At 40.5% G+C, this 27389-nt stretch overlaps 1 protein-coding gene across 4 annotated transcripts in view; it reads right to left on the bottom strand.

The window, feature by feature from the left end:
- Positions 1-27389, bottom strand: part of R3HDM2 (R3H domain containing 2) — a 98305-nt gene that overhangs the window by 69225 nt on the left and 1691 nt on the right. Inside the window, exon 1 of one of the 4 annotated variants that reach the window (XM_074530549.1) lies at positions 10627-11116. The exons of 1 other annotated variant lie outside the window; for it this stretch is intronic. The gene's annotated coding sequence lies outside the window, so the exon portion shown is untranslated. Of the gene's footprint in view, positions 1-10626; positions 11117-27389 lie in introns of those variants that run through there. 2 more of the 4 variants (XM_074530550.1, XM_074530546.1) reach the window with 2 other exon arrangements.

Raw genomic sequence — 27389 nt, 5'->3', positions numbered from 1 at the left:
TGAGGGGTCTGAAAAGGGGAATCAGGAGTCTGAGATGGGGATTGAGGGGTTTGAGGGGTTTAAGGGGAGATGGAGGGGTCTGAGGGAGGATTGAGGGGTCTGAGGGGAGATGGAGGGGTCTGAGGGGGGACTGAGGGGTCTGAGGTGGGGATTGAGGGGTTTGAGATGGGGATTGAGGGATTTGAGGGGAGATGGAGGGGTCTGAGGGGGTCTGAGAGGGGGATGGAGGGCTGTGAAATGGGGATTGAAGGGTCAGAAATAGGGATTGAGGGGTTTGAGGTGGGGATTGAGGGGTTTGAAGTGAGGATGGAGGGGTCTGACAGGGAGACTGAGGGGTCTGAAAAGGGGGTTGAGGGGTCTGAGGGGGCACGGAGGGGTCAGAAATGGGAATTGAGTGGTTTGAGGTGGGGATTGAGTGCAATAACAAAAACTCACGACTCTTTCCAGAGTCACATTTCAGTTTCCCTTTTATAACACCACATTATATTAACTATTACACTATTTTATAGCACTATATTATTTTATAATACTATATTATATTCAAGAATACTACACTCAACTATTCTAAAGAATACAACTCACGCCAGAAACCAAATGAAACAATCAACCTGTGGGTAAACAATCCCCAAACCCATTCCAAAGCAGCAAAAAAGAGGAGCAGCAAATGAGATAATTATTGTTTTCATTTGTTTTCAAATTTTTTTTCATTTTTTCCAATTTTTTTCCTTTTTTTTTTTCAATTTTTTTCCAGTTATTTTCATTTTCCTCTGAGGCTCCTCAGCTCCCCAGAACAACAATCCTGGCCAAGGGATTTTTCAGACAATGTGAATTTTGTGACACCATCCTGAGGACACCTGCCCTTCCAGACAGGAGCTCAGACTAACTAACTAAAGAATACAGAAATTATATTTACAGGAGGCTAAAAAGATAATAATGAAAACTTGTGACTCTCTCCAGAATCCCAACACAATTTGGCCCTGACTGGTCAAAGAGTCAAAACAATTCACACCAGAATCCACTGAAACAATCTCCAAACACATTCCAAAGCAGCAAAATAGAGGAGAAGCAAACGAGATAATTATCGTTTTCATTTTTCATTTGTTTTCAATTTTTTTTTTAATTTTTTTTTCTTTTTTTTCCAATAATTTTCATTTTCCTCTGAGGCTCCTCATCCCCCCAGGAGAACAATCTCCAAACACATTCTAAAGCAGCAAAATAGAGGAGAAGCAAACGAGATAATTATCGTTTTCATTTTTCATTTGTTTTCATTTTTCATTTGTTTTCATTTTTCATTTGTTTTTTTCAATTTTTTTTCTTTTTTTTCAATAATTTTCATTTTCCTCTGAGGCTCCTCATCCCCCCAGGAGAGAACAATCTCCAAACACATTCTAAAGCAACAAAATAGAGGAGAAGCAAACGAGATAATTATCGTTTTCATTTTTCATTTGTTTTCAATTTTTTTTTAATTTCTTTTTCTTTTTTTTTCAGTTATTTTCATTTTCGTCTGAGGCTCCTCATCTCCCCAGGAGAGAACAATCTCCAAACACATTCTAAAGCAGCAAAACAGAGGAGAAGCAATCAGATAATCATTGTTTTCATTTTTCATTTGTTTTTTTTCAATTTTTTTTCTTTTTTTCTCAATAATTTTCATTTTCCTCTGAGGCTCCTCATCCCCCCAGGAGAACAATCCTGGCCAGGGGATTTTCAGACACTGTGACCGTGACACCCTCACCATCCTCGCTGCCCTGCCTGGCCTCACCCAAGCGCAATCCATCCCATAATTTCCCCATTTTGCCCAGTTTGGGGGCAGCATCACCCAGCACCCATCGCCTCCCTCCTCCCGCCGGGGACCAGTGACGCTCCGGCCAGCAATTCCCTGATTGGCTGCTCGGCAGCCAATGGGAGGCCGAGCTCCATAGCAACGGGGCGGTGTTGCCAGGGGCAACGGGGCGGGGGTGACTCAGGGAGAGGGAAATGGGGGCGGTGGGGCTGGGATGGAATGAGGGCTCCAGGCTGCTCTGAAAATTCAATTTATTGTACGGAAAATGCAATTTCTTGTATAGGAAATGCAGGTTATTGTACACAAAATGCGATTTATTGTATACAAAATTCAGGTTATTGTACACAATAATGTATTGTATTGAAAATTCAATTGATTGTATGGAAAATGCAATTGATTGTATAGGAAATGCAGGTTATTGTACACAAAATGCGATTTATTGTATACAAAATTCAGGTTATTGTATACAATAATGTATTGTATTGAAAATTCAATTTATTGTATAGGAAATGCAGGTTATTGTATAGGAAAGGCAGTTTATTGCATACAATAACTTACTGTATGCAAAATGCAATTTATTTTATAGTAAATGCACTTATTGCATACAAAATGCTGTTTATTGTACAGGAAATGAATTTATTGTACCCAAAATGTCATTTATTGTATCCAAAATGCAATTTATTGTGTACAATAATTTATTGTAAACAAAATGCAGTTTTTTGCATACAAAATGCCATTTATTGTATACAATAACTTATTGTATAGGAAATGCAGTTTATTGTACCCAAAATGCAATTTATTGTATAAAAAATGCAATTTATTGTGTACAATAACTTACTGCATATAAAATGCAGTTTATTGTATACATTAACTTATTGTATTCAAAATGCAATTTGTTGTATACAAAAAGCAATTTGTTGTATAGAATAAGTCATTGTATAGGAAATGCAGTTTATTGTATAGGAAATGCAGTTTATTGTATACAAAATGTCATTTATTGTATACAAAGTGCAGTTTATTGCATACAAACTGCAATTTATTGTATACAAAATTCAATTTATTGCATACAAACTGCAATTTATTGTATACAAACTGCAATTTATTGTATATTTCAACAGGAAAAATACCCAAATTCAACAGGAAAAATACCCAAATTCAACAGGGAAAAAACCCAAATTCAACAGGGAAAAATACCCAAATTCAACAGGAAAAATACCCAAATTCAACAGGGAAAAAACCCAAATTCAACAGGGAAAAAAACCCAAATTCAAGAGGAAAAAAAAACCAAATTCAACAGGAAAAAAAACCCAAATTCAACAGGAAAAAACCCAAAAAACAGCAAAAACTAATTCTCCCCATGAGGTTGGAGGTGCCTGCAGTGCCTGTGCTGAGTCACCGCTCGAAATCCTCATTTCCACCCCCTCATGACATCAAATTCTGAAAGAATGATGCAGATGGAAGGGTTGGATAATAAAAATCCAATAAAAAGAATTAAAAACTTTTTATGAACACGCAGAGAGGAAATGCAGCCGAGCCCAAGGGGATGCTGGGGAATCCGGAGGTTTCCTTGTGGAAAACACCTTAATAAATATAATTTAATGGGGAATTAAATATTCTGGTATTTTGTTACCTCCCTCCATCAAGATTAAACTCAGGACAGGTGAAAACTTTTTCTCACTTTATTCCAAAAGTGTGGCCTGGGCTGTCAAAATAACTTCCATGTGATACCCAGGAATCACAGAGGTGAATAAAAGTTTTATGCTTGTATTTTATACAAATAATTTTATATTTTATAGAAATAATTTTATATGTTATAGAAGTATTTTTATATTTTATAGTAGTAATTTTGTATTTTATAGAAACATTTTTATGGGATTAAACAGTTTTAAACAGGCCTGAGGAAAATTCCCTAAGAAAAACGGGATTAAGCAGTTTTAAATACTAAGGAACCCTTCCCTTAAAAAAATGGGATGAAACTGTTTAGAACTGTTTAATCCCATTTTTCTCAGGGAAAACTCTTTAATCCCATTTTTCTAAGGGAAGTGTTCCTCAGGCCTGCAGAAGTCCCATTTTTCTTAGGGAAGTTTTCCTGAGGCCTGTCTAACACTGTTTAATCCCATTTTTCTTAAGAAGTGTCCCTCAGGCCTGTTTAAAACAGCTTAATCCCATTTTTCTTAGGGAAGTGTCCCTCAGACCTGTTTAAAACTGTTTAATCCCATTTTTCTAAGGAAAGTGTTCCTCAGGCTGGTTTAAAACAGTTTAATCCCATTTTTCTTAGGGAAATGTTCCTCAGGCCTGTCTAAAACAGTTTAATCCCATTTTTCTAAGGGAAGTTTTTTTTAGGCCTGTTTAAAACTGCAGAAATCCCATTTTTCTTATGTTCCTCATGCCTGTTTAAAACTGTTTAATCCCATTTTTTCTTAGGGAACTGCTCCTGAGGCCTGTCTAAAATTGTTTAATCCCAATTTTCTCAGGGAAAACTGTTCAATCCCATTTTTCTGAGGGGAGTGTTCCTCAGGCCTGTTTAAAACTGCAGAAATCCCATTTTTCTTAGGGAAGTGTTCCCGAGGCCTGTTTAAAACTGTTCCTTAGGCCTGTTTAAAACTGTTTAATCCCATTTTTCTAAGGAAAGTGTTCCTCGGGCCTGTTCTGTTTAATCCCATTTTTTCTTAGGGAACTGTTCCTGAGGCCTGTTCAAAACTGTTTAATCGCATTTTTCTAAGGGAAGTGTTCCTCAGGCTGGTTTAAAACTGCAGAAATCCCATTTTTCTTAGGGAACTGTTCCTCAGGCCTGTTTAGAACTGTTTAATCCCAATTTTCTCAGGGAAAACTCTTTAATCACATTTTTCTGAGGGGAGTGTTCCTCAGGCCTGTTCAAAACTGTTTAATCCCATTTTTCTTAGGGAAATGTTCCTGAGGCCTGTTTAAAACTGCAGAAATCCCATTTTTCTTAGGGAACTGTTCCTCAGGCTGGTTTAAAACAGTTTAATCCCATTTTTCTGAGGGGAGTGTTCCTCAGGCCTGTTTAGAACTGTTTAATCCAAATTTTCTCAGGGAAAACTGTTTAATCCCATTTTTCTAAGGGAAGGATTCCTCAGGCCTGTTTAAAACTGCAGAAATCCCATTTTTCTTAGGGAAGTGTTCCCGAGGCCTGTTTAAAACTGTTCCTTAGGCCTGTTCAAAACTGTTTAATCCCATTTTTCTAAGGAAAGTGTTCCTCAGGCCTGTTCTGTTTAATCCCATTTTTTCTTAGGGAACTGTTCCTGAGGCCTGTCTAAAACTGTTTAATCCCATTTTTCTAAGGAAAGTGTCCCTCAGGCGTGTTTAAAACTGTTTAATCCCATTTTTCTGAGGGGAGTGTTCCTCAGGCCTGTTCAAAACTGTTTAATCCCATTTTTCTTAGGGAAGTGTTCCTCAGGCTGGTTTAAAACAGTTTAATCCCATTTTTCTAAGGAAAGTGTTCCTCAGGCTGGTTTAAAACAGTTTAATCCCATTTTTCTGAGGGGAGTGTTCCTCAGGCCTGTATAAAACTGCAGAAATCCCATTTTTCTTAGGGAAGTGTTCCCGAGGCCTGTTTAAAACTGTTCCTTAGGCCTGTTCAAAACTGTTTAATCCCATTTTTCTAAGGAAAGTGTTCCTCAGGCCTGTTCTGTTTAATCCCATTTTTTCTTAGGGAACTGTTCCTGAGGCCTGTTCAAAACTGTTTAATCGCATTTTTCTAAGGGAAGTGTTCCTCAGGCCGGTTTAAAACTGCAGAAATCCCATTTTTCTTAGGGAACTGTTCCTCAGGCCTGTTTAGAACTGTTTAATCCCAATTTTCTCAGGGAAAACTGTTTAATCCCATTTTTCTGAGGGGAGTGTTCCTGAGGCCTGTCTAAAACTGTTTAATCCCATTTTTCTGAGGGGAGTGTTCCTCAGGCCTGTTTAAAACTGCAGAAATCCCATTTTTCTAAGGAAAGTGTTCCTCAGGGTGGTTTAAAACAGTTTAATCCCATTTTTCTAAGGGAAGGATTCCTCAGGCCTGTATAAAACTGCAGAAATCCCATTTTTCTTAGGGAAGTGTTCCCGAGGCCTGTTTAAAACTGTTCCTTAGGCCTGTTCAAAACTGTTTAATCCCATTTTTCTAAGGAAAGTGTTCCTCAGGCCTGTTCTGTTGAATCCCATTTTTCTAAGGAAAGTGTTCCTCAGGCCGGTTTAAAACAGTTTAATCCCATTTTTCTTAGGGAAGTGTTCCTCAGGCCTGTTTAAAACTGTTTAATCCCATTTTTCTAAGGGAAGTGTTTTTTAGGCCTGTTTAAAACTGCAGAAATCCCATTTTTCTTATGTTCCTCAGGCCTGTTTAAAACTGCAGAAATCCCATTTTTCTTAGGGATTTTTTCCTCAGTGTGTTTAATTCCTGGCCTGTTTGTGCAGTTGATTATTTTCTCTCAGTGTCTGGGATCATCCTTCACTTTTTGACTCTTTTGGGGTTGGATTTTTTGCTGTTGAATTTGGGTTTTTTTTCCTCACATAGATTTTGGAAGGGAAGGGTGAGAAGGTTTTAAAGCATCTCCCAAAAATGAAAGGAAAAAGGAGCAGCAGGATCCTTTTTTTTTTTCAACATCAAATCAATAATTTCACTTTTTTTTCAGCAGCAGGACTGAGAGTGGCCCTTGCCACTGGGAGTTGTAAGCTTGGAAAAGTTGAAATCAAAATTGTTTAATCCCATTTTTCTTAGGGAAGTTTTCCTCAGGCCTGTTTAAAACTGCAGAAGTCCCTCCACTGATTTTTTAGTGAAACTCGAGCAGAATTGCTTCCACCTGCACCAGAGGTACCAACCAGGGAAACACGGAAAACCAAGCAGGAAAAAATGGAAAACCAACCAGGAGAACCAAGCAGGAAATCATGGAAAACCAACCAGGAAAACCAACCAGGAAAACCTACTAGGAGAACATGGAAAACTAACCAGGAAAATGTGGAAAACCAAGCAGGAAAACAAGGAAAACTAATCAGGAAAACCAACCAGGAAAGCCTGGGAAACCAACCAGGAAAAAAAAGGAAAGCCAAGCAGGAGAACACGGAAAACCAACTAGGAAAAAATGGAAAATCAACCAGGAAAACATGGAAAACTAACCAGGGAAACAAGGAAGATCAACCAGGAAAATCAACGAGGAGAACATGGAAAACTAACCAGGAAAATGTGGAAAACCAAGCAGGAGAACAAGGAAATCTAACCAGGAAAACAAGGAAAACTAACCAGGAAAACCAACCAGGAAAGCCTGGGAAACCAACCAGGAAAAAAATGGAAAACCAAGCAGGAAAACATGGAAAACTAACCAGGAGAACATGGAAAACCAACTAGGAAAAAAAATGGAAAATCAACCAGGAGAACATGGAAAACCAACCAGGAAAAAATGGAAAATCAATGAGGAGAACATGGAAATCTAACCAGGAAAACAAGGAAAACTAACCAGGGAAACCAACCAGGAAAACCAAGCAGGAAAACTGAGCACGAAAACAAGGAAAGCCAAGCACGGAAACCTGGAAAACTAACCAGGAAAATCAACCAGGAAAACATGGGAAACTAACCAGGAAAACAAGGAAAGACAACCTGGAAAACCAACCAGGAAAAAAATAGAAAACCAAGCAGGAAAACATGGAAAACTAACCAGGAAAACCAAGCAGGAAAAAATGGAAATCCAAGCAGGAAAAAATGGAAAACCAAGCAGGAAAATGTGGAAATCCAAGCAGGGAAAAGTGGAAAACTCTCCTCCTGCTGGCACCCGCTCCTGTGCCCAGCCTGTGCCAGGCAGGAGCAGCAGCACTGAAAATCCGGATGAGGGAACCAGGAATTCCCTGCCCAAACACAAAGTTTGTCCAGCAGCTCCAGAGGAGAAAAGGAAAAGGCAGGAACTCATCCCATGGCAGACTCCGGGTGCTCTCCAGGTGAGACCCAGAAATGGATTTAAACAGAGAAAGAAAAAAAAAAAGGGGAAATAATGATTCAAAGAAAAAAATTAATTTTATTTGTTGGCTGCCAGCAGAAGTTGGGATGGAGTGTGAGGAGCAGGCAGAGAGATCCCAAAGTGCAATAACCACACCTCAATCCTAAAATAATCCAGCTCCCGGCACTAAATCTGGGATGAGGAGAGCAGAACTTAATTTACATTAAATTTACATTAATTTTAAAAGGAGGTTAATGTATCAGTGAACACAAGCACCACCCTACAGAACACCAAATTGCATAAGCCACCCCAAAAACGTCACAGGGCACGATGCCAACCCGGTAACCAACATTCCCCCATCAAATACAAAGCTCCAAAGAAATAAATCCATTAAAAAATAACCCAGGAAAGGATGGGGGAAGGTTCTGTCTGTGCAGAACGAGGGGAACCACCCAGGAGCAGCTGCATTAGTTGGGATGGAGTGAGAGGAGCAGGCAGGGAGATCCTGAGATCCCAAAGTACAACAACCACACCTCAATCCTAAAATAATCCAGCTCCCGGCACTAAATCTGGGATGAGGGGAGTAAAACTTCTTCTAGGCAAAACTGGATGAAGTGAGGAGGGGGAAAATCAATCCAAGCTCATCATTCCTCTAAACTCAGCTCAGTGAGGGGTTTAAATTAATTTACATTAATTAATTTACATTCATTTAAAAATGGGGTTAATGTATCAGTGAACACAAGCACCATCCTACAGAACACCAAATTGCATAAGCCACCCCAAAAATGTCACAGGGCACGACGCCAACCCGGTAACCAACATTCCCCATCAAATAAAGAAATAAATCCACTAAAAATAATTCAGAAAAAGATCTGGGAAGGTTCTGTCTCTGCAGAAATTGGGATGGAGTGAGAGGAGCAGGCAGAGAGGTCCCAAAGTACAATAACCACACCTCAATCCTAAAATAATCCAGCTCCCAGCACTAAATCTGGGATGAGGAGAGCAGAACTTAATTTACATTAAATTTACATTAATTTTAAAATGAGGTTAATGTATCAGTGAACACAAGCACCACCCTACAGAACACCAAATTGCATAAGCCACCCCAAAAACGTCACAGGGCATGATGCCAAGCCGGTAACCAACATTCCCCATCAAATAAAGAAATAAATCCACTAAAAATAATTCAGAAAAAGATCTGGGAAGGTTCTGTCTGTGAAGAACCTGCAAGCTGCAGAAATTGGGATGGAGTGAGAGGAGCAGGCAGAGAGATCCCAAAGTACAACAACCACACCTCAATCCTAAAATAATCCAGCTCCCAGCATTAAATCTGGGATGAGGAGAGCAGAACTTCTTCTAGGCAAAACTGGATGATGGACACAGGTGAGGAGGGGGAAAATCAATCCAAGCTCATCATTCCTCTAAGCTCAGTGAGGGGTTAAAATTAATTTACTACATTCATTTAAAAATGGGGGTTAATGTATCAGTGAACACAAGCACCATCCTACAGAACACCAAATTGCATAAGCCACCCCAAAAACGTCACAGGGCACGACGCCAACCCGGTAACCAACATTCCCCCATCAAATAAAGAAATAAATCCACTAAAAATAATTCAGAAAAAGATCTGGGAAGGTTCTGTCTCTGCAGAACCTGCAAGCTGCAGAAATTGGGATGGAGTGAGAGGAACAGGCAGAGAGATCCCAAAGTACAACAACCACACCTCAATCCTAAAATAATCCAGCTCCCAGCACTAAATCTGGGATGAGGGGAGTAAAACTTCTTCTAGGCAAAACCGGATGATGGACATGCCACTAAGCTCAGTGAGGGGTTTAAATTAATTTACATTAATTAATTTACATTCATTTAAAATTGAGGTTAATGTATCAGTGAACACAAGCACCACCCTACAGAACACCAAATTGCATAAGCCACCCCGAAAACGTCACAGGGCATGATGCCAAGCCGGTAACCAACATTCCCCATCAAATACAAAGCTCCAAAGAAATAAATCCATTAAAAAATAACCCAGGAAAGGACGGGGGAAGGTTCTGTCTGTGCAGAACGAGGGGAACCACCCAGGAGCAGCTGCATTAGTTGGGATGGAGTGTGAGGAACAGGCAGAGAGATCCCAAAGTACAACAACCACACCTCAATCCTAAAATAATCCAGCTCCCAGCACTAAACCTGGGATGAGGAGAGCAGAACTTCTTCTAGGCAAAACTGGGTGATGGACACAGGTGAGGAGGGGGAAAATCAATCCAAGCTCATCATTCCTCTAAACTCAGCTCAGTGAGGGGTTTAAATTAATTTACATTAATTAATTTACATTCATTTAAAAATGAGGTTAATGTATCAGTGAACACAAGCACCATCCTACAGAACACCAAATTGCATAAGCCACCCCAAAAACGTCACAGGGCACGACGCCAAGCCGGTAACCAACATTCCCCCATCAAATACAAAGCTCCAAAGAAATAAATCCATTAAAAATTAACCCAGAAAAGGATGGGGGAAGGTTCTGTCTGTGCAGAACGAGGGAAGTGCCCGGGAGCAGCTGCAGCCCGAGCACAAGGAGATTCCATGATGCCGTCAGGGGAACTCCTTAATGACACGGCAGAGCACGGGGGATTCCCTCTCTCCTCTCTCCGGAGGTGAATCCCCGGCAGAATCACAAAAGGAACCAGAGCAGAGCTCATCTCACCCTCCCAAACCCCTCAGAGCCACATTTTTTATTTAGTCCAGCTCCATTTTCAATGAACAGCAGCAGAAATCCTGGCGTTTTCCAAGGGGAGAGCCACACTGAAATATTCACCCACATTCACGCCGGGGAAAGGGCGGGTGGGGGGGGGCAAAAAGTCTGACCAATTTTTTTTTTTTTTTTCTCAAATAATTAAAACCTCATTCTAAAAATAAACTCACCCTGGTGGTTCTGCACTCTGAGCACGTCAGCTCTTTGCTGATTTCAGCGGAGACTCCATGGCCACGAGCAGTTCCAGAGGAATTCTGCCAGGATAATCCGGCTCCCGCGGAGCCCCCGCCAGCTCTCCCGAATAAAAAATACCCAAAAAAACCCCCAAAAAAACCTGATTTCTGCTGCTGCCGGGGGCTCTGACAAGCAGCTCAGCAGCTCCTAGAGATGTCAGCACAGCTCTGCCAATCGCCACATCCACACAGCCCCCTCCTGCAAATCTTCAATGGAGCTGCTGCCTCCGCGCAGCCGGAGCCGCGTTAAAGACGCAGCACCCGTCCCCCGGCAGCCCTGGAGGAACACGGGCAGGATCTGGGGGTGCCCGGGGGTGCCCAGAGCTCCTACAGCCAGGCCAGAGTGTTCAGGACATCTGTGAGCTGCAGGGCTGGGCTCAGGTGCGCCCAGGTGGGACATGAGGGCTGGAAAGGGGAGGAAGGTGAAATCATGGAATGCTGTGGGTGGAAATGGACCTTAAAGCCCATCTCATTCCACCCCCTTGCTGTATTTAAGAGATATAAAACTATCAGAGATATAAAACTATCAGAGATATAAAACTATCAGAGTATTTAAGAGATCTGTGAGCTGCAGGGCTGGGCTCAGGTGTGCCCAGGTGGGACATGAGGGCTTGAGAGGGGAGGAAGGTGAAGAAAAGATCTGAAAATGGAAAAATGGAATGGTTTGGGTCCATCTCATTCCACCCCCTTGCTGTATTCAAGAGATATAAAACTATCAGACATAAAATACTATCAGAGATAGAATACTATGAGTATTTAAGAGATTTGTGTGCTGGAGGGCTGGGCTCAGGTGTGCCCAGGTGGGACTTGAGCGCTTGAAAGGGGAGGAAGGTGAAATCATGGAATGCTGTGGGTGGAAATGGACCTTAAAGCCCATCTCATTCCACCCCCTTGCTGTATTTAAGATATAAAACTATCAGAGATACAATAATATCAGAGTATTTAAGAGATTTCTGTGCTGGAGGGCGGGGCTCAGGTGTGCCCAAGTGGGACATGAGGGCTTGAGAGGGGAGGAAGGTGAAGAAAGGATCTGAAAATGGAACCATGGAATGGTTTGGGTCCATCTCATTCCACCCCCTTGCTGTATTTAAGATATAGAGCTATCAGAGATATAAAACTATCAGAGATATATTATATCACAGATATAATACTATCAGAGTATTTAGGAAATTTCTGTGCTGGAGGGCTGGGCTCAGGTGTGCCCAGGTGGGACATGAGGGCTGGAAAGGGGAGGAAGGTGAAGAAAAGATCTGAAAATGGAACCATGGAATGGCTTGGGTGGAAAGGGACCTTAAACTCATCTCATTCCACCCCCTTGCTGTATTTAAGATATAAAACTATCAGAGATACAATAATATCAGAGTATTTAAGAGATTTCTGTGCTGGAGGGCTGTGGCTCAGGTGTGCCCAGGTGGGACATGAGGGCTTGAGAGGGGAGGAAGGTGAAGAAAGGATCTGAAAATGGAACCATGGAATGGTTTGGGTCCATCTCATTCCACCCCCTTGCTGTATTTAAGATACAGAGCTATCAGAGATATAAAACTATCAGAGATACATTATATCAGAGATATAAAACTTTCAGAGTATTGAAGAGATTTGTGTGCTGCAGGGCTGGGGCTCAGGTGTGCCCAGGTGGGACATGAGGGCTTGAAAGGGAGGAAGGTGAAGAAAGGATCTGAAAACAGAATCATGGAATGGTTTGGGTCCATCTCATTCCACCCCCTTGCTGTATTTAAGAGATATAAAACTATCAGAGATATAAAACTATCAGAGATATAAAACTATCACAGTATTTAAGAGATTTGAGTGCTGCAGGGCTGGGCTCAGGTGCGTCCAGGTGGGACATGAGGGCTGGAAAGGGAGGAAGGTGAAATCATGGAATGGCTTGGGTGGAAATGGACCTTAAAGCCCATCTCATTCCATCCCCTTGCTGTATTTAAAATATAATACTATCACAGATATAATACTATCAGAGTATTTAAGAGATTTCCGTGCTGGAGGGCTGGGGCTGTGGCTCAGGTGTGCCCAGGTGGGACATGAGGGCTTGAGAGGGGAGGAAGGTGAAGAAAGGATCTGAAAATGGAACCATGGAATGGCTTGGGTCCATCTCATTCCACCCCCTTGCTGTATTTAAGATACAGAGCTATCAGAGATATAAAACTATCAGAGATATATTATATCACAGATATAACACTATCAGAGTATTTAGGAAATTTCTGTGCTGCAGGGCTGGGCTCAGGTGTGCCCAGGTGAGACTTGAGGGCTGGAAAGGGAGGAAGGTGAAATCATGGAATGCTGTGGGTGGAAATGGACCTTAAAGCCCATCTCATTCCAATCCCTTGCTGTATTTAAGATATAAAACTATCAGAGATATAATATATCAGAGTATTTAAGAGATTTGTGTGCTGGAAGGCTGGGGCTGTGGCTCAGGTGTGCCCAGGTGGGACATGAGGGCTGGAAATGGGAGGAAGGTGAAGAAAAGACCTGAAAATGGAACCATGGAATGGTTTGGGTCCATCTCATTCCACCCCCTTGCTGTATTTAAGAGATATAAAACTATCAGAGATATAAAACTATCACAGTATTTAAGAGATTTGAGTGCTGCAGGGCTGTGGCTCAGGTGTGCCCAGGTGGGACATGAGGACTTGAAAGGGAGGAAGGTGAAGAAAGGATCTGAAAATGGAACCATGGAATGGCTTGGGTGGAAAGGGACCTCAAACTCATCTCATTCCTCCCCCTTGCTGTATTTAAGAGATATAAAACTATCAGATATATAATATATCAGAGAGATAATACTATCAGAGTATTTAGGAAATTTCTGTGCTGGAGGGCAGCAGAGAACACCTGGGGCTGGGCTCAGGTGTGCCCAGGTGGGGCATGAGGGCTGGAAAGGGGAGGAAGGTGAAGAAAAGATCTGAAAATGGAATAATGGAATGGTTTGGGTTCATCTCATTCCACTCCCTTGCTGTATTTAAGAGATATAAAACTATCAGAGATATAAAACTATCAGAGTATTTAAGAGATTTGTGTACCATATATTTTTTAATATATGATAGTATTATAAAGTAATAAATTAACCTTCTAAAAACATGGAGTGAGATCCATCATTCCTCCCTGCCCCAGGGGTCCAGGACACGAACACCAGACACCACCCAGCCCCTCAAGAACCTGACTCTATGACAGAATATTTAATTTATGATAGTCTGACTATGATATCACATTTAATATATCATAGATTTTATGACAGTATATTTAATATATAACAGTCTGACTCTATGATAGTATATTTAATATATGATAGTACATATTTAATAGATGATAGTCTGACTCTACGATAGCATATTTAATACATCATAAACTATGATAGTATATTGAATATATGATAATCTGACTCTGATAGTATATTTAATATATTATATAGTCAGACTCTATGACTGTATATTTAATATATCATAGACTCTATGACAGTATATTTAATATATTATAATCTGACTCTATGATAGGATATTTAATATATGATAGCCTAACTCTATATAGTATATTTAATATGTGATAGTATATACTTAATATATGATAGTCTGACTCTGTGATTGTATATTTAATATATGATGGTCTGACTCTATGACAGTATATTTAATATATCATAGACTCTATGACAGTGTATTTAATATATGATGGTCTCACTCTATGATAGGATATTTAATATATCATAGACTACGATAGTGTATTTAATATATGATAATCTGACTCTGTGATAGACTATCATATATTAAATATACAATCATAGTCAGACTATCATATATCAATTATACTGACTCTATGACAGTATATTTAATATATCATAATAAACTCTATGAGTGTATTTAATACATGATAATCTGACTCTATGACAGTATATTTAATATATCATAGACTCTATGACAACATATTTAATATTTGATAATCTGACTCTATGATAGTATATTTAATATATTATAGTATATTTAATATATTATAGTCTGACTCTATGATAGCATATTTAATATATCATAAACTCTATGACTGTATATTTAATATACGATAATCTGACTCTATGATAGTATATTTAATACATCATAGACTCTATAACAGTATATTTAATATATAATATGACTCTATGATGGCATATTTAATATATGATGGTCTGACTCTGTATAGGATATTTAATATATTATAGACTATGACAGTGTATTTAATATATGATAATCTGACTCTGTGATAAACTATCATATATTAAATATACAATCAGAGAGTCAGACCATCATATATTAAATACACTGACTCTATGATAGTATATATTTAATATATGATAGTCTGACTCTATGATAGTATATTTAATATATGATAGTCTATGACAGTATATTTAATATATCATAGACTCTATGACAGTATATTTAATATATCAGACAGTATATTTAATATATGATAGTCTGACTCTATGGCAGTATATTTAATGTATCACAGACTCTATGACAGTATATTTAATATATCACAGACTCTGTGACAGTATATTTAATATATAATACTCTGACTCAATGAATGTATATTTAACACACCAGAGAGTGTATTTAATATGTGATAATCTGACTCTCTGACAGTACATTTAATACATCCCAGACTCTCTGACAGTACATTTAATACATCACAGACTCTCTGACAGTATATTTAATACACGCTGGTCTCCGAGCCCCTGCAGGCTCTGGCGCCACCCAGGGCCACCACAGCAATGTCCCAGTGTCCCCACGGCGCTGCCCCCCATGAACCCGCAGCGCCAATGGCTCGGGACAGCCCAGGGCGGGCTCACTCAGCCCCAGCCCTGATGAATGAATCATTCAGCAGCAGCAATGCCGCAGTACAGAGCGAGCGCGGCGAGGATCAGACACAAACCCGGAGCTGCTCCGTGCGATGGAGGAGAGGGGCAGCACAACCCGGAGCTGCTCCGTGCGATGGAGGAGAGGGGGCAGCACAACCCGGAGCTGCTCCATGGGATGAGGGGATAGAGGGGAGGGGGCAGCACACAAACCCGGAGCTGCTCCGTGGGATGGAGGGGAGGGGGCAGCACACAAACCCGGAGCTGCTCCATGCGATGAGGGGAGGGAGAAGGGGGGAGAACGTAAATCCGGAGCTGCTCCATGGGGCGGAGGGAGCAGCACATAAACCTGGAGCTGCTCCATGGGATGAGGGGAGGGAGCAGAGGGGCAGCACATAAACCCGGAGATTGGGATGGGATGGGATGGGATGGGATGGGACGGGACGGGACGGGACGGGACGGGACGGGACGGGACGGGATGGGATGGGATGGAGGAGAGGGGGCAGCACAACCCGGAGCTGGGATGGGATGGAGGGAGGGAGGAGAGGGGCAGCACACAAACCCGGAGCTGCTCCATGGGGTGAGGGGAGTGAGCAGAGGGGCAGCACACAAACCCGGAGCTGCTCCATGGGGCGATGAGAGGAGGGAGAAGAGGGGGCAGCACACAAACCCAGAGCTGCTCCATAGGATGAGGGGGGTGAGCAGAGGGGCAGCACACAAACCCGGAGCTGCTCCATGGGATGGAGGAGAGGGGCAGCACATAAACACGGAGCTGCTCCGTGGGATGGAGGAGAGGGGGCAGCACACAAACCCGGAGCTGCTCCGTGGGATGAGGGGAGAGAGGAGAGGGGCAGCACAACCCGGAGCTGCTCCGTGGGATGGAGAAGAGGGGGCAGCACATAAACCCGGAGCTGCTCCATGGGGTGAGCACAGGGGCAGCACAAACCCGGAGCTGCCCCACATTCAGCCGCCCGGGCCCCTCCATTCAGCGCCCATAACTGTCCCCATATTCTACCTAAAATTCCAGCTAAATATAGATAAATATGAGATCTATTTTTAAATATATATAAATATACAAACCATATATACATATATAAATAAAATACATATATAAATAAAATACATATATAAATAAAATACATATATAAATAAAAATATAAAAATTAAAATATAAAATAATATAAATATAAAATATATAGGATATATATAAAAATATAAAATTAAATATATAAAATAAAAATATAAAAACAATATAAATATAAAATATATATCATAAAAATAGATATAAATATATAAAAATATATAAATAAAAATATAATAAAAATATAAATATATAAATATTAAAAATATATAAGATATAAATATACTAAAATATATCAATAAAAATAAAAATAAAAATATATAAATATTAAAAATATATAATATATAAAAATATATTAATATATATAATAAAAATATAAAACTTAAAAGGAATATATAAATATAATTAAAATAGAATATATATAGAATATATATAAATATATTAAAATAAAAATATTAAAAATGAAATATTGAAATAGCTGTGTAAAATATTAATAAAATATTAATATATAAATAAAATGAAATTAATATTAAAATATAAAATTGTATAAATATTACATATATTCAATATATAAATATCTATTAAATATAGAAATAGAAATAAATATCTAAAATAAAAATATAAATATTAAACTAGAAAATTATATATTAAATGCATGTAAATATAATAATAAATATATAAAATAAAAACTAAATTATGAGAATTATATAAATATATAGAATACACAGAATATATTATATATATATATATATATAAGTAGGGAACTGTTCAGGATTCCATCTCCCTTCCTGCATCCTAAAAAAAAACCCCAAAGCAACCCAAGTTAACCCATTAATGACAAAATACAGAGTGAGTTTTAATAAAGAAAAATAAAATTTAAAACCTATTAACTCTGGATTTAGAGGTTTTCCATAAATATTTTTGAGTTTTCCCAAAAACCATGAAATTAAATCCTGATTTCCTAAGGATTTTTGAGAGGGGAAATTGCCATTAATAAGGAAATACAGAGTGAATTTTAATAAAGAAAAATAAAATTTAAAACCTATTAACTCCAGACTTAAAGGTTTTACAGAATTATTTTTGAGTTTTCCCAACAAACATTTAAATAAATCCTGAGAGAGGAAATTGCCATTAATAAGGAAATACAGAGTGAGTTTTTATAGAGAGAAATAAAATTGTATAGACAATACACAGTGAGTTTGAATAAGGAAAAATAAAATTAAAAATCTACAAACTCCAGATTTAGAGGTTTTACAGAATTATTTTTGAGTTTTCCCAAAAAACATTAAAATAAATCCTGATTTCCTAAGGATTTTTGAGAGGGGAAATTGCCATTAATGACAAAATACAGAGTGAGTTTTAATAAAGAAAAATAAAATTTAAAACCTATTAACTCTGGATTTAGAGGTTTTCCATAAATATTTTTGGGTTTTCCCAAAAAACATTTAAATAAATCCTGGTTTCCCTGAGAGGGGAATGATGAGATGAGCTTTAAGGTCCCTCCCAAACCAAAATTGGAATTTTTTGGAATCCTGAGATTCCAAAATTCCCTGATAAAATGGAATTTTTGCTCTCTCCCCAGTGGGAATTTGGGATTTTTCCTCATTTTGGGAGCACAGTGAGGGGTTCAGGTCTAAGCAGAACAAATGCTGCCATAAATTCCATGCTCAAAACCAACCTGGAGGAGAAAAAAAACAAAATTTTGCCATTTTTGGGTCAAATTGGGCTCAAAGCTCCCGGTCCTTCAAACAAAATCCAATTTCCTCATGGAATTTCCTTCCTCAGAAATGTCAATTTTGGGATAACACCTTCCCAAACAAAGTGAATTTTGTGTCTAAACTCAGCTCGGGAGGAATTAATTCCTCAAAGATAAAACAAAAAAAAAAAAATTGTCAAAGCAAGAGCAAAACCATTGGAAAAGTTCATTAAAAAAAATAAAATAAAATAACAAATTGAAGGGAGCTGCTGTGCTGAGTGGGCCGGGCCTGCCCACACTCAAGGGAACCCAAAATTGTGAATTTTTCTGGGAAAAAGGAGGAGCAGAAGTGACTCAGCCTGCAGGAGACGCAGATCCTGCTCCCGTGGGATTGGGGTCCTGTGGGATTTGGGATTCTGTGGGATTGGGCTCCTGTGGGATTGGGGGTCCTGTGGGATTGGGGGTCCTGTGGGATTTGGGATTCTGTGGGATTGGGGGTTCCTGTGGGATTGGGGCCCTGTTCCTGTGGGATTTGGGGTTCTGTTCCCGTGGGATTGGGGTCCTGTGGGATTTGGGGTTCTGTTCCTGTTGGAATTGGGGTCCTGTTCCTGTGGGATTTGGGGCTCCTGTTCTTGTGGGATTTGGGTTCTGCTCCCGTGGGACTGGGGTCCTGTGGGACTGGGGTCCTGCTTCTGTGGGATTTGGGGCTCCTGTTGGAATGGGGCTCCTGTGGGATTTGGGGCTCCTGTGGGATTGGGGTCCTGCTTCTGTGGGATTTGGGGTTTCTGTGGGATTGGGGCTCATGTGGGATTGGGGTCCTGTTCTTGTGGGAATTGGGGTCCTGTGGGATTTGGGATTCTGTGGGATTGGGGCTCCTGTGGGATTGGGGTCCTGTTCCTGTGGGATTGGGGTTTCTGTGGGATTTGGGGCTCCCGTGGGATTGGGGTCCTGTGGGATTGGGCTCCTGCGGGATTGGGGCTCCTGTGGGATTGGGGTCCTGTTCCTGTGGGATTTGGGCTCCCATTGGAATGGGGCTCCCGTGGGATTTGGGGTCCTGTTCCTGTGGGATTTGGGTCCTGTGGGACTGGGGTCCTGTTCCTGTGGGATTGGGGTCCTGTGGGATTTGGGATTCTGTGGGATTGGGGTCCTGTTCCTGTGGGATTGGGGCTCTCGTGGGATTGGGGCTCCCCTGGGATTGGGGTCCTGTGGGATTGGGGTCCTGTTCCTGTGGGATTGGGGCTCCCGGGGGATTGGGGCTCCTGCGGGATTTGGGGTTCCTGTGGGATTTGGGGCTCCTGTGGGATTGGGGCTCCCCTGGAATTGGGGTCCTGTGGGATTTGGGGCTCCCGTTGGAATGGGGTTCCTGTGGGATTTGGGGTTCCTGTGGGATTGGGGCTCCCATGGGATTGGGGTCCTGTGGGATTGGGGTTCTGTTCCTGTGGGATTGGGGTCCTGTGGGATTTGGGGCTCCCGTGGGATTTGGGGCTCCCGGGGGATGTTGGTGCTCAGGGCACCGGGGATGTGCCCACAGCCCCAGCTGGGCTGGCAGGGATGGGGCAGGGATGGATGGAGCCTCTTCCTCTTCTTCCTCTTCCCCATCCCCTTTCCCTTCTTCTTTCTCATCCCCTTTCCCTTCTCCCCTTCCCTTTTCCTTCCCCTTCTCCTTCTTCCCCTTTTTTCTTCCCCATTCCCTTTCCCTTTCCCTTCTTCCCTTTCTTCCTCCCCTGCTCCTCCCTTCTTCTTCCCTTTCCTTTTCTCCTTCTTCTTTCCCTTCCCCCTTTTCCTTTCCTTTTTCCTTCCCCTTCTCCTTTCCCTTTCCCCTTCTCTTCGCCTTCTTCCCCTTCTTTTCCCCTTTCCTCTTCTCCTTTTTCCTTTTCCTTCCTCTTCCCTTCCCCTTTTTTCTTCCCCTTCTTCTTCCCCTTCCTATTTCCCCTCTCCTTCTTCTTCCCTTTATTTCTTTTGTTCTTCCCTTTCTCCTTCCCCTTCTTTGTCCCCTTCCCCATTTCCTTTCCTCTTCTCTTCTCCTTCCCCATTCCCTTTCCCTCCCACTTCTTCCCCTTCCCTTTTCCTTCCCCTTCTCCTTCTTCCCCTTCTTTTCCCTCTTCCTCTTCCTCTTTTTCCTTTTCCTTCCTCTTCCCTTTCCCCTTTTTCTTTCCCCTTCTTCTTCCCCTTCCCCACTTCCTTTCCCCTTCCCCTTCTTCCCCTTTTTCCTTTTCCTTCCTCATCCCCTTTCCCTTTTTCCTGTCCTTCCTCTTTCCCTTTTTTCCTTTTCCTTCCCCTTCTTTTTCCCCTTCCCCCTCTTTCCTTTCCCTTTTTCTTCCCCTTATTTTCCTCCTTCCTCTTTTTCCTTTTCCTTCCCCTTCCCCTTTTTCCATCCCCTTTTTCTTCTCCTTCCCCTTTCTTTCCCCTTCTTCTTCCCCTTCCTATTTCCCCTCTCCTTCTTCTTCCTTTTCTTCTTCCCTTTCTCTTTCCCCTTCTTATTCCCCTTCCCTATTCCCTTTCCCTTCCACTTCTTCCCTTTCTTCTTCCCCTTCCCTTTTCCTTCCCCTTCTCCTTCTTCCCCTTTTTTCCCCTTCCTCTTCTTCTTTGTCCTTTTCCTTCCTCTTCCCCTTCCCCATTTCCTTTCCCCTTCCCCTTCTTCCCCTTTTTCCTTTTCCTTCCTCATCCTCTTTCCCTTTTTCCTGCCCCTTCCTCTTTCCCTTTTTTCCTTTTCCTTCCCCTTTTCCCCTTTCCTTTCCCTTTTTCTTCAACTTATTTTCCCCTTCCTCTTCTTTTTCCTTTTCCTTCCTCTTCTCCTTCCTATTTCCCTTCCCCTTTCCTCTTGCTTTTCTTCTTTCCCTTCTCCTCCTTCTCCCCTTTCTATTTCCCCTTCTCCTTCTTCTTTTTCCCTTTCCTTCCTCATCCTCTTTCCTTTTTCCCTTCCTTCCTCTTTCCCTTTTTTTCTTTTCCTTCCCCTTCTTTTTCCCCTTCCCCCTCTTTCTTCCCCTTATTTTCCCCTTCCTCTTCTTCCTTTTCCTTCCCCTTCCCCATTTCCTTTTTCCTTCCTCTTCTCCTTCTTCTTTTTCCCTTTCCCTTTTTTCCTTTTCCTTCCTCATCCTCTTTCCTTTTTTCCTTCCTTCCTCTTTCCCTTTTTTCCTTTTCCTTCCCCTTCTTTTTCCCCTTCCCCTTTTCCCCTTTCCTTCCCCCTCTTTCCTTTCCCTTTTTCTTCCCCTTATTTCCCCCTTCCTCTTCTTCTTTTTCCTTTTCCTTCCTCTTCTGCTTCCTATTTCCCTTCCCCTTCTTCTTCCCTTTCTTCTTGCTTTTCTTCTTTCCCTTCTCCTCCTTCTCCCCTTTCTCTTTCCCCTTCCTCTTCTCCTTCTTCTTTTTCCCTTTCCCTTTTTTCCTTTTCCTTCCCCTTCTTTTTCCCCTTCCCCCTCTTTCTTCCCCTTATTTTCCCCTTCCTCTTCTTCTTTTTCCTTTTCCTTCCCCATTTCCTTTTTCCTTCCTCTTCTACTTCTTTTTCCCTTTCCCTTTTTTCTTCCTCATCCCCTTTCCCTTTTTCCTTCCTTCCTCTTTCCCTTTTTTCCTTTTCCTTCCCCTTCTTTTTCCCCTTTCCCCTCTTTCCTTTCCCTTTTTCTTCCCCTTATTTTCCCCTTTCCTCTTCTTCTTTTTCCTTTTCCTTCCTCTTCCCTTTCCCCTTTTTCTTTCCCCTTCTTCTTCCCTTTCTTCTTCCCCTTCCCCACTTCCTTTCCCCTTCCCCTTCTTCCCCTTTTTCCTTTTCCTTCCTCATCCTCTTTCCCTTTTTCCTGCCCCTTCCTCTTTCCCTTTTTTCCTTTTCCTTCCCCTTCTTTTCCCCTTCCCTTTTCCCCTTTCCTTCCCCTCTTTCCTTTCCCTTTTTCTTCCCCTTATTTTCCCCTTCCTCTTCTTTTTCCTTTTCCTTCCTCTTCTCCTTCCTATTTCCCTTCCCCTTTCCTCTTGCTTTTCTTCTTTCCCTTCTCCTCCTTCTCCCCTTTCTATTTCCCCTTCTCCTTCTTCTTTTTCCCTTTCCTTCCTCATCCTCTTTCCTTTTTCCCTTCCTTCCTCTTTCCCTTTTTTCCTTTTCCTTCCCCTTCTTTTTCCCCTCCCCTTTCCTTCCCCTCTTTCCTTTCCCTTTTTCTTCCCCTTATTTTCCCCTTCCTCTTCTTTTTATTCCCTTTCCCCTTTTCCTTCCTCATCCCCTTTCCCTTTTTCCTGTCCTTTTTTTTCCCTCTTTCCCTTTTCCTTCCCCTTCTTTTCCCCACACTTTTCCCATTTTTATTTCCTTGGGAATTCTGCTCCTGCAGCCACAGGGAGAGGCTCAACATCCTCCCAAAAAACATGAAAACATTTTAAAATTTGGGTTTCAAGCCTTTGAATCCAACCAGAAATGAAAATTTGGGAAAAAAATGTAAAGCAAGAAAATCAGCTTGGCACAGGAAAGGAGGGGAAGCAGCAGCAGCTCTGAATATTGGCAAAATCAGGATTTTTTAAGCCAAAAAAACAAAATAAAAAATACTTTTGAAAAGTCTTCAAGGTGCCAAACTCTGCTCCCGCTCCAAATTATCTGGGAATAACTCAGGGAGCGACTGAGGTGGGAGAGGAGCTCCTGAATCTGCTCGGAAATTCGGGATTTTGGCCACGGATCCCCTGGGGCAGCCACCTCCTCCTTGAGAACAATTCAAATCAATCCATTTATTCCAATTTAATCTGGGTTTTAATTCAGATTAATTGAGATAACAAGGCTGGGAGCAGTGATTTGGGCACTTTCTCCCCATAAAATCAGAGTTTGGAATGGCAGCAAATTAAATTTAGCAATACAATGGCAGCAAATAATTCAAATAAAATCAATTTATTCCAATTAATTCTGGTTTTTAATTCAGATTAAATGAAATAACGAGCCTGGGACAGGGAGCAGTGATTTAGGCACCTTTCCCCCATAAAATCCAATTTATTCCAATCAATTCAAACCAAATCCATTTATTCCAATTACTCTGGTTTTTAATTCAGATTAAATGAAATAACGAGGCTGGGAGCAGTGGTTTAGGCACCTTCTCCTCATAAAATCAGGGTTTGGAATAGCAGCAAATTAAATTTAGCAATACAATGGCAGCAAATAATTCAATTAAAATCAATTTTTTCCAATTAATCTGGTTTTTAATTCAGATTAAATGAGATAACGAGCCTGGGACAGGGAGCAGTGATTTAGGCACCTTTCCCCCATAAAATCCAATTTATTCGAATCAATTCAAACCCAATCAATTGATTCCAATTAATCTGGGTTTTAATTTATATTAAATGAGATAACGAGGCTGGGAGCAGTGATTTTGGCACTTTCAATGAGTGATTTAGGCACCTTCCACCCATAAAATCCAATTTATTCCAATAAATTCAAACCAAATCAATTGATTCCAATTAATCTGGTTTTTAATTTATATTAAATGAAATAACAAGGCTGAGAACTGTGATTTAGGCACTTTCAATGAGTGATTTAGGCACCTTTCCCCCCATAAAATCAGAGTTTGGAATAGCAACAAATTCAATTTAGCAATACAATGGCAGCAAATAATTCAATTAAAATCAATTTATTCCAATTAATCTGGTTTTTAATTCAGATTAAATGAAATAACAAGGCTGGGAGCAGTGCTTTAGGCATCTCCACAAGGGGTAATTTAGGCACCTTTCCCCCCATAAAATCCAATTTATTCGAATCAATTCAAACCCAATCAATTTATTCCAATTTAATCAGGATTTTAATTCACATTAATTGAGATAACAAGGCTGGGAGCAGTGATTTAGGGACCTCTCCCCCCATAAAATCAGGGGTTGGAATGGCAGCAAATTAAATTTAGCAACACAATGGCAGCAAATAATTCAAATAAAATCAATTTATTCCAATCAATCTGGTTTTTAATTTATATTAATTGAGATAACGAGGCTGGGAGCAGTGATTTGGGCACTTTCCCCCTCATAAAATCAGGGTTTGGAATAGCAACAAATTCAATTTAGCAATACAATGGCAGCAAATAATTCAAATAAAATCAATTTATTCTAATTAATTCTGTTTTTTAATTAATTTAAATTGAGATAACGAGGCTGGGAGCAGTGATTTAGGCACCTCTCCCACATAAAATCAGGGTTTGGAATGGCAGAAAATTAAATTTAGCAGCACAAATGGCAGCAGAGCTAAAAGAGGAACCAAGGGGGGATCCGGTGTCCCCACTGCTCCTCCCTCAGGAATTCAGACAAAATGAAAAGGAAAATCAAAAAAAAAGAAAAAATCAAAAAAAAAAAAAAAAAATAAAAAAAAAAGAAAAATCAAAAAAAGAAAAATAAAAAAAAAGAAAAATAAAAAAAAAGAAAAATAAAAAAAAAGAAAAATCAAAAAAAAAAGAAAAATTAAAAAAAATCAAAAAAAGAAAAATCAAAATAAAAAGAAAAATCAAAACAAGAAAAATCCATTTATTCCCATCCAGGTCAGTCCCTCGGAGCAGGGAATCCTGCAATGGGTTGGGTTGGGAGGGATTTTAAAGCTCAAAACTTTAAAATTTAAATTTTTTTTAAAGCTCAAAATTTTTTAAAGCTCAAAAAATTTAAAGGTTTAAAGTTTCACCATGTAATTCCACTTTCTACAATATTTTATTTATGGCATTTCTAAATGAGCATTTTTTATCTCAAGGTTTGTACATAGGTTTGGAGAATTCTCTATAAATTCATTTCCCACACTTGGAAATCCAAATTTGAGTAAGAAAACTCAAATGGAAGGGAAAAATTTTAAATTTATTTAAATTAAGAGAGAGGGAAGTAGAAACCACGTCAGGTTTGAGCCAGGAAAGCCAAATGAAAGGCAGGAATTTTAAATTTTTTAAATTAATTTTTTAATTAATTTAAATTAAGAGGGAAGGAAGTGGAGCTCAGATTTGAGCCAGGAAACCCAAATGGAAGGGAAAAAATTTAAATTAATTTAAATTAAGAGAGAGAGAGGTGGAGTCCAGATTTGAGTGAGGAAATCCAAGTGGAAGGCAGGAATTTTAAATTAATTTAAATTAGGAGAGAGGGAAGGTTTGAGCCTAGAAACTCAAATGGAAGGCAAAAATTTAAATTAATTTAAATTAAGAGGGAGGGAGGTGGAGCCCAGATTTGAGTGAGGAAATCCAAGTGGAAGGTAAAAATTTTAAATTAATTTAAATTCAATTGTTCAGGAAGGAGCACCAAGGATTTCGGTGATGTTTCTTCTCAGCAGAAGCTGAAGCACAAATTTCCACCAGCACATTTCAAACTGACCCAAGGATGCTTTAATTAACACTTTAATTACCACGTTAATTACCAGGGGACAACCCTGACCCTCAGCCCAAACTCCTGAAGGCGCCAAAATCAGAATTCCTGTGAGGATTTCCAGGATTTAAACCCCAAAAAATGCTCAAAAACTTCTACCAGCACATTTCAAACAGACCTGAAGATGCTTTAATTAACACTTTTATTAATTACCATCAACTGATCTACAGCACCTCCTGCCAGAGGATCAACTCTGACCCTCAGCCCAAATTATGCAGGTGCCAAAATCAGAATTCCTGTGAGGATTTCAAGAATTTAAACCAAAATAAAACCTCAAATTTCCACCAGCACATATCAAACAGACCCAGGGATTCTTTAATTAACATTTAATTACCAGTTTAATTACCAGGGGACAACTCTGACCCTCAGCCCAAACTCCTGAAGGTGCCAAAATCAGAATTCCTGTGAGGATTTCCAGGATTTAAACCCAAAAAAAAATCCAAAAACTCACACAAACTTTCACCAGCACATTTCAAACTGACCCAATGATGCTTTAATTAACACTTTAATTACCATCAGCTCCTGACAGGGGACAGAAACAACTCTGACCCTCAGCCCAAACTATGCAGGTACCAAAATCAGAATTCCTGTGAGGATTTCCACGATTTAAACCAAAAAAAATCCAAAAACTGACACAAATTTCTACCAGCACATTTCAAACTGACCCAGGGATGCTTTAATTAACACTTTAATTAACACTTTAATTACCAGGGGACAACCCTGACCCTCAGCCCAAACTCCTGCAGGCGCCAAAATCAGAATCCCTGTGAGGATTTCCAGGATTTAAACCAAAATAAAACCTCAAATTTCCACCAGCACATATCAAACAGACCTGAAGATGCTTTAATTAACACTTTAATTACCAGTTTAATTACCAGGGGACAACCCTGACCCTCAGCCCAAACTCCTGAAGGCGCCAAAATCAGAATTCCTGTGAGGATTTCCAGGATTTAAACCCAAAAAAAATCCAAAAACTCACACAAATTTCTACCAGCACATTTCAAACTGACCCAATGACGCTTTAATTAACACTTTAATTAACACTTTAATTAACACTTTAATTACCAGGGGACAACTCTGACCCTCAGCCCAAATTTTGCAGGTGACAAAATCAGAATTCCTGTGAGGATTTCCAGGATTTAAACCCAAAAAAATTCACTTTTTTAATGGATCCCAGCAGCACAGACCCCTCCAAAGCAGCACCTTCCCCGCTGCTGGGAGATCCCAGGTTGGGAATAATTCCCTGGAAAACGGGAAATATCTCTGGGAAAAGGGGAAATATCTCTGGGAAAAGGGGAATGACATCCAGGAAAAGGGGAATCGCCTCATGGAAAAGGGGAAACACATCCGGGAAAAGGGGAAACATATCCGGGAAAAGGGGAATTGCATCTGGGAAAAGGGGAATTGCCTCATGGAAAAGGGGAAACAAATCCAGGAAAAGGGAAAATATCTCTGGGAAAAGGGGAATTACATCGAGGAAAAGGGGAATTGCCTCATGGAAAAGGGGGAACACATCCGGGAAATTTGAGGTTTTCTTTTGGTTTAAATCACCTCCAGAAAAAGGGGAAATGCATTTGGGAAAAGGGGAAACACCTCCAGGAAAAGGGGAAATAACTCCAGGAAAAGGGGAATTACATAGAGGAAAACGGGAATCACATTTGGGAAAAGGGGAAACAACTCCAGGAAAAGGGGAATCATTCAGGAAAAGGAGAAACAAGTCTAGGAAAAGGGGAAACAAATCCAGGAAAAGGTGAATCACATTCAGG

The sequence above is a fragment of the Zonotrichia albicollis genome, chromosome 33, assembly GCF_047830755.1.
Source record: "Zonotrichia albicollis isolate bZonAlb1 chromosome 33, bZonAlb1.hap1, whole genome shotgun sequence".
Taxonomy (NCBI): domain Eukaryota; kingdom Metazoa; phylum Chordata; class Aves; order Passeriformes; family Passerellidae; genus Zonotrichia; species Zonotrichia albicollis.
The sequence above is the reverse complement of the archived record's forward strand: the minus strand, read 5'-3'. Positions and strand labels throughout refer to the sequence as shown.